The sequence below is a fragment of the Hyla sarda genome, chromosome 3 (assembly GCF_029499605.1).
Source record: "Hyla sarda isolate aHylSar1 chromosome 3, aHylSar1.hap1, whole genome shotgun sequence".
Classification (NCBI taxonomy): domain Eukaryota; kingdom Metazoa; phylum Chordata; class Amphibia; order Anura; family Hylidae; genus Hyla; species Hyla sarda.
In genome coordinates, this window is record NC_079191.1 from 170,753,658 (window position 1) to 170,768,764 (window position 15,107).

The window sequence follows — 15,107 nt, forward strand, 5'->3', positions numbered from 1 at the left end:
AGGCAGCAGCAGGCTTTCAGTCTGTAGCACAATTCCCAAACTGCATAGGCTCCGTCGACGGGAAGCATGTACGAGTGCAGAAGCCACCGGGATCAGGATCCCAGTACTTCAATTACAAGAAGTACTTTTCTGTGGTCCTGATGGCGGTAGCTGCCATCGACGTCGGCGCCTATGGTAGTACTGAGGACTCACGGGTGCTGAGGACATCTGAATTTGGGCGGCAAGTTTTGCAAGATCAGGTGACTCTACCTCCACCAAAACCTCTTCCGGGTACCACGCATCCAGTCCCCTTCGTCATGGTATCGGATGAGGCTTTTCCTCTGATGACTAACCTGCTGAGGCCATACCCACAGAGGGGACTGAATGCCCGAAAGAGAGTTTTCAACGCAAGGCTGAGCCGGGCACGACGCTTCGTTGAGTGCACCTTTGGGATGTAAGTGGTAAGTGGAGTAGTAAGTTGAGGATCTTCACCTGTGCAATGCAGTTGGATGAGGCCACAGTTGATGCAGTCATCAAAGCCGCGTGTGTCCTCCACAACTATGTCCGTGACTATGATAGCCCGGACATAGAAGTGGACACACACGAGGCTTTGAATGATGAGCCCATCAACTGGGGCTCAGGTTGTCCATCCAACCATGCTGTACTTGTGAGAGAAACCTTCGCTGACTATTTCATGACCCCCGAAGGTGCAGTGCCTTGGCAAGTTTAATCAGCCTTGGTGATCATCACACGTTTTCTGTAATTGATGGCTAAGGACCTGAAGCAGTTTGTCAACGGTCTCCATAGATGTCCTCACCTCATGGGATACCTTCAAGCAAGTCATCTACCTTCCTGTGTGGTCATCTCCTTTCCTCTGCAAAATCATGTTCTGTGCTACCTTTTGCACACGATTAGTTATTTTATTACAAATTATTGTTTGTTAATAAAACTTTTGTTCTCAAATTATGTGACAATTCTTTTCATTTGAATTTTTTTATTGTGTGTGATGAACTAAGTTTGGAGTACAAATAGGTTAGTTAGTGACACCAGTGTTCCATAAAAGGGGTGGCTCCAGCATTTCCTAAACTATAATCATGTCTTGACAATAGTGCAATAAAAATCAAAACACAAATAATTTCCATAGGAAAAAATATTTATTACATGAACACAAATAAACCCCCCTCCCCACAACAAACCCCTCCCCCACCCCCAAAACAACTCCCCCCCCCCAAACAACTCCCCCCCCCCCCCAATGTAAACTCAATCTAAATAGACTGGTAAAATGGTTGGGACTCAAATTGAGGGTCCATAGGAGCTTGCATAGCTTGGTTGGTTGGAGGAACATACTGTGGAGGATAATAACTTGTTTGGGGAAAGGGACGTGTGGTATGGGTTGGGAAATGGTGTGGCTTTGTTTGCGTGGACACATGAACTCCATGTGGTGAGAGGGAACGCTGTACAACTTTAATTTTTAGGTTTTTAATTAAACCCTCTACTGGAGGCAGAGGTTCCACAGAGGCAAACACTGTTGCTGCAGCAAAACAATATGACATAAAATCTTGCCGATTAACATTATTTGGAATTTTACGGCAGTGTGTGGCCACTGTGTATGAGAAATAATCACAGTCGTCGTTCCTGTCGACCCTGCGGATAAGAGATAAAACTTGTTCTTCTACTTCCAACTGTTTATCTCTTATCTGGAGGGTACGACGGGGACAATGTTGGGTAGACTGTGAGGAAGGGAGGTTAGTATCCTGGGAGGTAGTAGCTTGGGAGGGACCGGGAGTCTCCTGCGTGGTAGGAGCCTGGGAGGGATCCGGATCTTGAGGATTCCTCTCCCTTCCATCACTCTCTGTGGAAGTTTCCGGAACTGGAGTAGTTGTTCCAGATGTACGTGGCGTGATATCCTCTTGGAGGACATTCATGGCTTCTTCAGCTGGTGTTTCCGCCTGGTAATTTCCACTTGTTCTAATAAAAAAACGAAATAAAAAAATAGTGTTTAATAAAAGAAAAAACATTAATGGCATTTCAATTAAGGAAATATTTAAAAACTTACCTACGAAGCTGTCTGCTTGGTTGCAGGAAAGTCAGTTGTTCCTCATAAGGAATTTTAGCCCGCTTTGCCGGGGATGATCCACTAGTCTCCTGTTTATTCGACATTTTGATGTAGTAGTCCCTGGTGGACTTCCATCTGGTAAGTAGTTCTTTTATTGTCAGATTATAAAGGGTAAACTAAATTAAATAACTTTACATAAAATTACATACACTCACTATATTTTATATATATATATATATATATATATATATATATATATACACACACACATATATATATATATATATATATATATATATTAATAAATAGATATACAGTACTTACAAATTTCTTCTCTTGAATGTTCAGTCATTTCTCGGAAGTTATCATACATAGCGTTAGCTATGGATTCCTAAGCATTTTGGATCAGCATTCTGTTGCTGTGGTTTGGGTCTGATCTGTCCCACAACAGTGGTCTTAACTGAACCTGTTAATAAAAAAAAATAATTGAAATTCATATTTTACATATCAAAATGATATTCAGGAGCTAAGATACAAACTATTACTTCCATCAAGCCCTCACATGCGCACCTCCAGCTGTTGCTAAACTACAACCCCCATTCTGGAGGAACATAACGTAGTATATAGTATAGGTCAGTGTTTCCCACACATGTGCACCTCCAGCTGTTGCTAAACTACAACCCCCCATGCTGGAGGAACATATTGTAGTATATAGTGTAGGCCAGTGTTTCCCACACATGGGCATATCCAGCTGTTGCTAAACTATGACCCCCATGCTGGAGGAACATAACGTAGTATATAGTATAGGTCAGTTACAACCCAGGGGCACCTCTATTTTCCCACCCAGGGCCACAGCTAAGCTAAAGTACAAATCCCACCATGTTTGACTAAACTACTACAGAGAACAAGTCTGATAAAATAGTTAACACTTTACCTCAGTAATCAGGACATCAAGATCCACTTGCATTCTCTTGGACGACTTTTTTTTTTGGGACATTTTGCAGCTTTTATATAGGGAGCTCACAACAGGTGTATTGACTGGTGATAACAGAAAATGGCCGATTAGGCCCTCACACAGATTTTTCCACTCCTCTTCTTCCTCCCCTCCAGTATCCTCTTGCGTAATGTAAGCGTGCTTTCCGCGTGAATTTCACGCGGAAAGATTTTTCACTTTACTTAATTTTTTTAAGCGTGAATTCCTCGCGAATTCCTCAGTGTGAACATAGCCTTAAGCTTAGCATTTTGCACTTCAAGATCCCTTTGTTGGTTTAGTGCATTGGTCCTGGTCAGTTCTGCTGAAGAATCCTCTATATTAGAGTCCTGCAAGAAGGCTGAGTATTTTACAGACAACAGCGTTCATATGCGGCACATAGGCGATTTACAGAGTCTCTTAATTCAGACGGTTGATCAGTAAAATTTGCCAAATCTGACATGCAGTGTGAGGTTCCGTCCCAGAGGTCTGACAGATTCCTCGAGAACTCATCTCTACTGGCTTCATAGTTTTCTCTGAGTTTCTGTGTCGGTTTTATTATACGTTTGGCTTTTACACTTTGTTCTGTAATATCTGCTGGATCTGTTCCCTGTGCACCTTCTGGTTCAGAGGCATGATGTATCTGTATTGTTTCTGCCATAAAAGAGTGTTCCGAGCCTTGGCTAGACATTTTATATTGTTTTGCAAAAAGTGGTACTGTCTCTTTAAGAAACCACACAGCAGCTTAGACTGCAGCTTAGACAGGTAACACAGTTCAGTGTAGAGAAACAGCTTCAATGTTCACATGATGTGCAGTTAGAATGCAGTAAGAACAGATCATATGAAGTGCAGTGAGCTTCATCCACCATGTGCTTCACAAGATGGGGGATGGGACTGAGCTGGATTATAAATTATGCTCTCACATATACACAGCAGCTGCAGGAATTCTATGCATCTTTTGACTATTCTGACTCGGATTGTTGTGATAGTGATCTAACCCTTGAGACCTCTGTGCCTGGCCTGTATAAGCAGATACGGTCACTGCAGACAATCCTCCTCAGATAGCTGAACTCACCAATACTGGTTTCATCCAAAAGCTGGTTTATTCTGAACATCACACAACAGGAATACAGCAGAATGAATGGATTTCAGTAGTATGCGGTCAAAAGATGATGCTTTCCTTAGCTTATCATGTGGAATACAAGAGTCCCTGTTACATGAGGCAAATGCAGGCAGCCATGACACAGGAAGTACAGGAAGAGCAGGGGAGGAGTTTACATACAAAGGAAATGATGATTCATGCTCACAGGAGGAACAAGAGCATTACCAAAATAGTCCAGAAGGAGGCAGCAAATACCTACCCATAGAAAAATTCATGGTACATAAGTCACAGACAGGCCCGTCGCTACAGGACAGGTAAACCAAGCAATTGCTTGGGGCCCCGAGCTGGCTGGGGGCCCCCGAGCACAGCCAGTGCTTGTCCGTCCTGTAGCGATTAACAATCCTGCTCTTGGAGTTTGTGCTCCGAGCCCCAGGCACCCAAACAAGAGGGCCCCCGAATGTCTGACATGTTTTTAAAATAAACTAATTTGCAGCTTTGGAGTTCTTCTCACCTCACCACAATCACGCTCCCCCCACCCCCGCTGCACTTGGTATCTTCCATTAGTCCGGACTCTTCTCTCAGCCTTCAGTGTCTCAGCAGGAGGAGGGGGAGGGGGGAGGAGAGAGCTGTGAGGAAAGGAGACCGCAGAGGCTGTTCAACATGGGGCCTGACTAACGTAGGTGTCCCTGCATGTATTTGTGTATAAGCTGTGTGTGTGGATATATATATATATATATATATATGTGTGTATAAGCATGTGTGTGTGGATATATATGTGTGTACATATGTGTATGTCTATGTACTGTGCCTGTGTGTGTGTGTGTTACTACTGTGGATGACTATATGTAAAGTGAATGTGTGTATCTATACCAGTGTTTCCCAACCAGGGTGCCTCCAGTTGTTGCAAAACTTCAACTCCCAGCATGCCCAGACAGCCAAAGGCTGTCTGGGCATGCTGGGAGTTATAGTTTTGCAACCTCTGTGGGCATCCTGGTTGGGAAACACTGATCTATTCTATCTGTGTGTGTATGAAGCATGTACAGTATGTAATGTGTACAGTATGTTGTGTGTGTATGAAGCATGTATAGTATGTAATGTGTACAGTGTGTGTGTATGATGCTTGTACAGTATGTAATGTGTACAGTGTGTGTGTGTGTGTGTGTGTGTGTATGATACATGTACAGTATGTAATGTGTACAGTATGTGTGTGTGTATGGTGCATGTACAATATGTAATGTGTACAGTGTGTGTGTGTGTGTATGATGCATGTACAGTATATAATGTGTACAGTATGTGTGTGTATGGTGCATGTACAGTATGTAATGTGTACAGTGTGTGTGTGTGTGTATGATGCATGTACAGTATGTAATGTGTGTGATCACTGTGTAACAGCACAATAGGAAAAAAGATAATGGCAACATTTTTGATTTTGATCATCTTGCCTCAAAAAAGTGGAATAAAGGTGATCAGTAAGTGGCAAGTACTACAAAAATGGTAATAAAAACTACTGCTCATCCTTCAAAAAACAAACCTTGACACAACTATGTTAAGCAAAAAAAATATAAAAAAGTTAGTGTTCAAAATAAGGCGACAATTTTTTTTATGTACAATTGTTTTTTTTTATTAAAGAATTTTGACAGTAAAAAACATAAAACGTAGTAAAACATTTAAAAATAAACTATATTGGTTGGGTATCACTGTTGGCACCAGGGTTTTTTCTGTTTTTGCATTTTCGTTTTTTCCTCCTTACCTTTTAAAGGTCATAACCCTTTCAATTTTGCACCTAAAAATCCATATGAGGGCTTATTTTTTGCGCCACTAATTCTACTTTGTAATGACATCAGTCATTTTACCCGAAAATCTACAGCAAAACGGAAAAATAAATCATTGTGCGACAAAATAGAAGAAAAAAAAAATGTGTAAATTTTCTATGCCGTACATTTTTTGGTAAAAATTACACTTTATCTTTATTCTTTTTTTTGTACTGGAACCTAACCTAATCCCAATTTTAATTATTGGCGTCTGTTCACATTGCTTTTTAAAATTTGTACTAATAAAATCATGATTTTAATTAAGGAGTTGTTTGAACTCGATTTTCTTTTTGTGTATATATTATCTGTATTCTGTAGGTCCATACGATTAAAATGATACCCTACTTATATAGGTTTGATTTTGTCATACTTTTTGAAAAGATCATAACTACATGCACTAAAATCAACGTATTGTTCGCCGTATAAGACGCACTTTTTCTTCCCCAAAACTGGGGGGGAAAAGTTAGTGCGTCTTATAAGGCGAATATATATTGCGGCGGTCCCTGCGGCCATCAACGGCCGGGACCCGCAGCTAATACAGGACATCACCGATCGCGGTGATGCCCTGTATTAACTCTTCAGACGTGGCGATCAAAGATGACCACTGCGTCTGAAGTGAAAATAACACTAACCCGGTTTTTCAGTCGGGCTGTTCGGGACCACCGCGGTTAAATCGCTGCGTCCCGAACAGCTTACAGGACACCGGGAGGGACCTTTCCTGCCTCCTCGGTGTCTGCTCTGTGCCGGGATCCCCTGCATGGCCGTCACATCATCCAATAGAAACGGCGTGCGTAGCGACGTCATGGTGGCGAAGGAGAGCGAGGATACCGGGCCGCAGAGACCTTCCGGAGCGACGGGGAAACCCCGGGGACGAGGCAACAGCGATGGAGTGCGACATCCAGGGTAGCGGTGATGAGCTGTGACGAATGTCCTGGGATACTGGGAGTTGAAGTTTTGCAACATCTGAAGGTCCGCAGGTTGAAGATCTCTTTCCTATACTTTACATTGTATTTGGTTCAGAATCTTTATTTTCTAGATTTTTATCCTATAAAATTAGGTGCGTCTTATATGCCGGAGCGTCTTATATGATGAAAAATACGGTAATACATTTAAAATTTTCCTCTTCTGACCCCTATCACTTTTTAATTTTTTCGCGTACGGGGTAGTATGAGGGCAAATTTTTTGCGATGTGATCTGAAGTTTTAATCGGTACCATTTTTGATTTGATCAGACTTTTTGATCGCTTTTTATTCCTCTTTTTATGGTATGAAAAGTGACCAAAAATACGCTATTTTGAACGTTGGAATTTTTTTTGCACATACGCCATTGACCGTGCGGTTTAATTTTACGATATATTTTTATAGTTTGGACATTTACGCACGTGGCAATAATTTTTAGCTGCGATAGTTTATTTTTATTATGTGTAAAAGAGTAGTGGCTAGCACTGCCGCTGGTATCGGCCGACACTTAGCAATACCCCTCGGAGAAAACGCGCTGCTACAGCAACTGTACAGCAATACCGCAAAAGTGGTGTTCCGTCCCAGACAGATACAGGAAGCTGATATAGGTACAGGAGGGAATGAAGCGGGCAGCAACTCACTTGTGTCCACGGCTTCTTTTATTAGCTGATACGGGTGCAGGTCAAACAGGTACAAACAGTTAGAGCGACGTTTCGCGTTACACGCTTCTTCCAGCTCACTTGAGAAGGAAGAAGCATGTAAGGCGAAACGCCGCTCTAACTGTTTGTACCTGATTGACTTGCACCTGTATCAGCTAAGAAAAGAAGCCGTGGACACAAGTGAGTTTCCGTCTTCTTCATTCCCACCTGTACCTATATTTATTTTTATTATGTTTATATATTTTTTATATGGAATTTGGGAAAAGGGGGGTGATTTAAACTTTTAATAAGGAAGGGCTTAATGTATGTGTTTTTAAACTTTTTTAATTTTTTTTTTTTTACACTTTTAGTCCTTTATCATTCTGAGCATCGGAGCCGGCATGGAAGCAGAGGAGTGCCCTCAGGCTACCCCAGCAGTGGATCCCCCCCCAACCCCCACGCGCGATTGCGCTGCAGGGGGGCGATCCACCCCACTGGACCACCAGGGACGGGATACAGGCACCTTTAGACGCCACTGTCAACTTTGACAGTGGCGATCTAAAGGGTTAATAGCCAGCTGTGGCGACAGGAATTAGCTGGGGGCCGGCCGGTATGACGCGGGCTCTAGTCAGGAGCTTGCGTCATACCCCGTTAATGGCCATTGGACGTGCATAGAAGTCCATGGTCGTTATCTGGTTAAAGGGGTTCTCCGGAGAAAACCTTTTTTTTTTTTTGGAACACAGTGCTCTTTTCTGACATCACGAGCACAGTGCTCTCTGCTGACATCTCTGTCCATTTTAAGAACTGTCCAGAGTAGGAGAAAATCCCCACAGCAAACATATGCTGCTCTGGACATTTCCTAAAATGGACAGAGATGTCAGCAGAGAGCACTGTATTTCTGATGTCAGCAAAGAGCACTGTGTTCCAACAAGAAAAGAATTTCTTCTGCAGTATTCAGCAGCTAATAAGTACTGGAAGGATTAAGATTTTTTTATAGAAGTAATTTACAAATCTGTTTAACTTTCTGGCACCAGTTTATTAAAAAAAAAAAAGTTTTCCACTGGAGTACCCCTTTAATTTGATGCGGAAATTCTGCCATGTGAATAGACCCTAAGGATCCAAAGGTGTTTGGATGGAAAATTCTGTAAAGCCGCAGCTGGAACAAGTCTTCATCATGTTATAGGGAAGAAAGGAGACAGTGAAAAACTTCAGTCATAGAAGATGTTATTGGATGTGACTGCACTGCAAGAACGTATGGTGTAGCACCAGTGTAGAACCTATTGGATTTACCCCTGCAGTTGTAAACAGACATCACCTGGGTTGGAGGTCCACTCGGGTCTCAGGTGTGCCCCCCTATTTGATCCTGGACTCGAAATGCATATGGGCAGGATTATGAAACTGTCTAAAAGAAAGATGGTCTCAGTTGCTCATATCAACCAATAACAGCAGTAATCAAATATGTTATGAAACTATTATGCTCTAAATCCACAAGGCATGTGGTAGCTGTGGTAAGGTAAACAGCCACTCCTAGGTAATGACCGGTTTACAACCTTTCCTCAGTATTATGTTTCACTGAAGAATTGAAACCTAAAAGCTAATAAACTAAAAACAATGTTAGCTCAGCTAGACACTTTTATTGTTTTTGATTTATGTTTTTAAATGTCTGACATATTTTTATTAGTTTGTGTGTAGTATTGTATACTATATTATATTTGTGAATATAAACTTATACTTGTCCAGGATAATAAAAATTATTTGCTTTTATGATAGCCTGGGGGAGTAGGGTATATGGGGTGTAGCTGTGCGGTGACTAAAGGGTGTCTCGTTAACCCTTTCTATTTGTGACACCAGGGTGAGGGCTCCTCTGTAATGCTTGTCTTACCGCCATCCTTCCCAAGAGCGATAGGGAGGTGTAGAAAAATTGAATGTCCACAACCGGAGAATTTGCTGAAAACAGTCGGAACTTTACTGAAGATTTTATGCAAAGTTCATAACCGGAACAGTCTCTATACATGCAAAGTCTCTTAGTGATTGGGACCTTAAGCGTTTTAGAGTCCGTAGACCGATATGCGCTGTTCCACTGGATTTAGGGGATTTATTTTCGGTCCAGTAGTCACACTAGCTTTAGCAGGGATTTAGTTTAGGACTCACGGTTTAGTTTAGCTGAGGCCGGCAGGTTTTCTGGCCTAGCTTATCTTTGAAAGTTGCGCAGATCCGTCCTGCTAGTCCGGCATCTACGAGAGCAGCAACCCAAGAGAGCGATAATTGGCTACAGCTCCCTTTTATGGGCAGGGGCTGGACTAGAGCTAATTGGTCCAATACTTCTGTCAATCACCTTTACAAAGGGCTATGGGTAATATGTAACCCAAGGACCTCCAAAGGACCTCCAACATACCAAAGAGGAGTTAACATAGTCACGTGACCAAAGGTCCTGCAACGCTAACAAGGTAAGTACTCTACCATGCATTATACTAAATATATATATTCAAACATCATAGACTTAGAGAAGGAGGCGACTAGGGGCTGTCCCACCTGGGGGACCCTACCTGAATGTAGTGACTCTGAGTTTGGGGACCACCATACAAGGTACGGTATGCAATACGGTACCGGGACACCACACTTTCATTCCAAATTTCGTACAAAGCCATGTATTGCTATTTCTGTTCAGCCACATTCATTTGAATAAGAAAGACCATAGGGGTTTTCTGTGACTTAATTTGTTGGTAATTCCGGTATATACTTTGAGGTAATGTTTTATCAGTCCTAGCCCAGTGCAGTTGTGAGGTAAACTGTGAAGACAGAATGTGTGAGGAACTGTAGGCCAAAAGGACCTCATAATCCTTGATTAGGCCTCTTATGCCTTCAGCCTTGCCTAACATCCTGTCAGTTGATCTGTTTCATTATATTTGAAAGTTCTTAACCACGCATCTTGGAATTGCAGATAGGGGATAAGATACCTGACCGCGGGGGTCCCGCCGCTGGGGAACTCCATGATCTTTCACGCAGCACCCCGTTATCATCAGCCTCTGGAGCATGTTCACTCCGAGTCTGAGGACTGCCCCCTCCCATAGACTTGCATTGAGGGGCGGAGTTTGACGTCACATGGGGGCAGAGCCGTGACGTCACAATACTCCAACCCGTGATCGGCAGTCATCAGACTCGGAGCGAATATGCTCCGGGGGCTGATGGTATTGGGGTGCTGTGTGAAAGATCACAGGGGTCCCCAGCGGCGGGACCCCCGCGATCAGGCATCTTATCCCCATGCTTTAGATAGGGTATAAGATGTCTTAGCGGGGAGTACCCCTTTAACTTATCCTCCGTCATTCCCTTGGTGCGCAAATATCAGTCTCCTGTCCTCCGTCCCTGGTCTTCTCTTGCATTCTGGGGCCCGAAACATCACACTGCACTGTGCTTATCATCGGCCGCAGCAATGTCCCGCCTAAGTTTAGCTGCAGTGTGATGTAATGGGCATGGGCATCAGGAAGAAGGCCGAGTACAGTCCTGTTACATCACACTGCCACTCCACTCAGCATATAGTTGCAGCTGGTGGTAAGCTCAGCAAAGTGTGACCTGTCGGGCCCCAGAATGTGGAAGAAGACCATTGTCGGAGGACAAATTACCGATATCGGCACACTGGAGGAGCGCGGAACTCACTAGGCATTAAACAATTGCCTAAGCAACCTAACCACCTACCTCTTTCCACGCTTAACTGTGCTGACTGCATGGCATAGCAATTCTGGAGGTACTCTTTAAAGAATGGGGGGGATTTCCTAAGACTGGAGTTTTACACGCAGGTCTTCAGTAAACTCCCGCAGTTGTTGTTGGCACATGTCTCTTACTTAATCTGCCACTCTAGCTGCTGCCTATGCTTTTTTAAGTGATATGAGCAGCGTAAAAGTACTGAAAAGTAGTACATTTTTTGCAAAAAAGATTTGCACAAAAATGAGTGTGCTTTTTAAGCCATGACCAGGCATAAACTGAATGATTCCCCCTCAGTTCTGCTGATCACTCATTCTAACATCCACTTCTTAGGAAGGGGCGTGTTTGATGTAAGCACTTGGCTGCACTGACTTATTATGCATTCTTTTCATTTAATCACTACAGGCTGCTGTGTAACAACCCCCGTTTTCATACAGGAGTCTGGTAGACATGACAAGAGTGAGCACAAAGGAGTGCTAGTCCTACCTTCACTTACTGGCTGGGCCACTTAAGGACATTCCAAGAATGGACCATAATCCACTCCTGCGTTGTCTTGATTGTGTGCTTAGAGTCATTGTCTTGTTGGAATGTGAACCTTTGACCCAGTCTGAGTTCCAGAGCACTCTGGATCAGGTTCTCATTAGAAAATAGGTCTGTACTTTGCTCCATTTAGCTTCCCTCACCCTGAACAGTCTTTCTGTCCCAGCAGCTAAAAAACACCCTCACAGCATGATGCGGCCACCACCATGCTTCACTGTAGGGTTGGTATTGGGAAAGTGACAGTATAAGAGATAGGTGCCTTAAAACTTAGCTTTTAATGAATTATAAAGTTAAAAAATTATATCACCAATAATGAAGTGCATAATAGTACTATCACCTAAATAGGAAAAATGAGTCAAAAATTATACAAGCACACAGTATGTGGTAACCCGTAGCAACCTAATTATAGAGACCAAAACAAAGCCTCACATATAATGGAAAGATGAGACTGATTGCGGGCTCCAAAAACCTTTATATATATATATATATATATATATATATATATATATATATATATATAAGAATGTGGCTGTTGCCAATAGCAACCAACTTAAACTAATAATATAAAACACTGAAATTAGCGGAATGCTCTGCCTCTGCAGGCATACAAACCCCCACAGGGTTAATACCCTGATAAGTAGGACAGTGACTGATGTATGGGGGTACAAATACTATACAGACAAGTGACTCTTCCTATATCCTTCACTGCGGTATTAGTCCAGAACAGCGATAGAGATAGGACCGACACCGGACGGGCTCCCCTGCCACTGCAGGCGTTTGTTTGGCACCTAGTTTCACACAGCAGCGTTTTTCTTTGGCCCTATCTCTATCACTGTTCTGGACTAATACCGCAGTGAAGGATATAGGAAGAGTCACTTGTCTGTATAGTATTTGTACCCCCATACATCAGGCACTGTCGTACTTATCAGGGTATTAACCCTGTGGCGGTTTGTATGCCTGCAGAGGCAGAGCATTCCGCTAATTGCAGTGTTTTATATAATTAGTTTAAGTTGGTTGCTATTGGCAACATCCACATTCTTTTATATATATATATATATATATATATATATATATATATATATATATTAAGGTTTTTGGAGCCCGCAATCAACAGTCTCATCTTTCCATTATATGTGAGGCATTGTTTTGGTCTCTGTAATTAGGTTGCTACGGGTTACCACATACTGTGTGCTTGTATAATTTTTGACTCATTTTTCCTATTGTGGCCATACGCTGCTGTTTTTCTTGGAATCTAGATTATTGTTTATTGTACATCTACATTATTCATGCTTATTTATACCCCTGATGAAGTCTGGTCTACATTATACTCCGACCAGACAGAAACACGTTGGATTGGCAAATAGGGGCATGTGTACAATTATTTGGTTTAATTGATATAACATACCGCCTGTAGATAGAATCAGGGAGCAGCTGAGTTGTTGCTTTATTTAGGTGATAGTACTATTATGCACTTCATTATTGGTGATATCATTTTTTTACTTTATAATTCATTAAAAGGTAAGTTTTAAGGCACCTATCTTTTATACTGTCATAATATAATTTCCGATAGGCCTATTTATCTGTGGTTATGTAGAGGCAATAATTCTTTACATTTATTCCATATTGGGAAAGTGATGATGAGCAGTGACTGGTTTCCTCCAGACATATCACTTAGAATGTCTAGAAGAAATTTTTAGAAGAGGCCAAAAAGTTCAACCTTAATTTTATCAAACCAGAAAATCTTGTTTATGATGGTCTGAGGGTCCTTTAGAAAATTTTGCAAACTCCAGGCAGGCTTTCATGTCTTTTTTTTTTTTTTTCTTTTACTTAGGAAAGGCGTCTTTTTGGCGAATCTGCCATAAAACTCATATTTGTGGAGTGCAGCAGTGATGTTTGACCTTCTGGAAGTTTCTACTATCTGCACACAGGATCTTTGGTGCTTAGCCAGAGAGACCATTGGGTTCTTGGTCATATCTTCATATCTTTTACCAAGGCCCAACCCCGGCCCCCACCCCCATTACTTAGTTTCATTGGGAAGACAGCTCTACGAAGGGTCCTGGTTGTTCCATTTAAGAATTATGGAGGCCACTGTGCTACAGATCTGTGCCTCCACACAATCCAGTCTCTGAACTCATCAGTTCATTTCCTTTTAGTTCTTGCTCTAAAACACATTGTCAGCTGTGAGACCTTATATAGACAGGATTGTGTCTTCCCATATCCTGGCCAATCAACTGACCAATCAACTGACCAATCACTGACTTTACCACAGGTGACTCCAATCAAGGTGGAGAAAACATCTCAGAGATGATCAAGGGAAATGGGAGACCCCAGAACTAAACTTCAAGTATCATAGTAAAGGGTCTGAATACTTATCTCCATGAAAATTTTATACATTTTCAAACATTTCTAAAATTATGTTTTTATATTATGGGGTATTATTGAGTGCAGAATAATGGGGGAAAATACATTTTTTAGGATTTGTGAACATTTTACTAGTGTAGGGACTTCTAGGAACAGTATTCAATTGTCCAGCCCAACAAAAAATTTGGGTAAAGGCTTCAGTTGCCATAAATGTGATTTAACTGCTTTGCCCCCTGCTGCATATTTCCCAACAGTGTTTAATCCCGCCTGAGCAGTACTTCCTGCTTTTGTTTCGGGTTAGCACTATGGTCAGTGATTGGCTGAGCGTGAATTTCCTTTGTGTTAAGGTGATGAAGTGCTGAGCAGTAGGGACAATTGGAATGGTGTATTACAAAGAAAAGGGAATAAAAGTAATGCACTCACCCAGTAGTATTGATCCAATAAGCCGTTTTATTGCATAATCCACGGTGAGCACACAGGGCAAGAGAGGGTAGGAATGGCATTGGTGGGGAGTCATAGATAGGTGAGTGTGTCTTTTTTCCTTTATTTTTCCACCATAAGCCTTTTTAGGGTCTATTCACATGTACAGTATTCTGCACAGATTTGATGCGCAGGATTTCCAGCTATGTTCAGTTTACACTGAAATCTGCAGCAGAAAATCCTGTGCGTCAAATCTGCACAGAATACTGTACATGTCAATAGACCATTAAAGTGTACTTGTCAATAAAAAAACTTTTGACATGTCATAGGGACATCCTGATTGTATACAAGAACGACCATCGAGTGAATCACGCAGACCCACTATGTGTTTATGAGATCAGGACAGCCCCATAGACTTATCCTATGAATCTGTTCTGGTTACATACCACAGAGTCGTTAGAGAGTGTGCACTTCTCTACGCCTGATTAGTACATTAAGGGTGCATTCCCACGTGGCGTATTTTGCTGCGTATTTGCTGCGTATTTGGTGCTGCGTATTTTCCTACCCGTTGA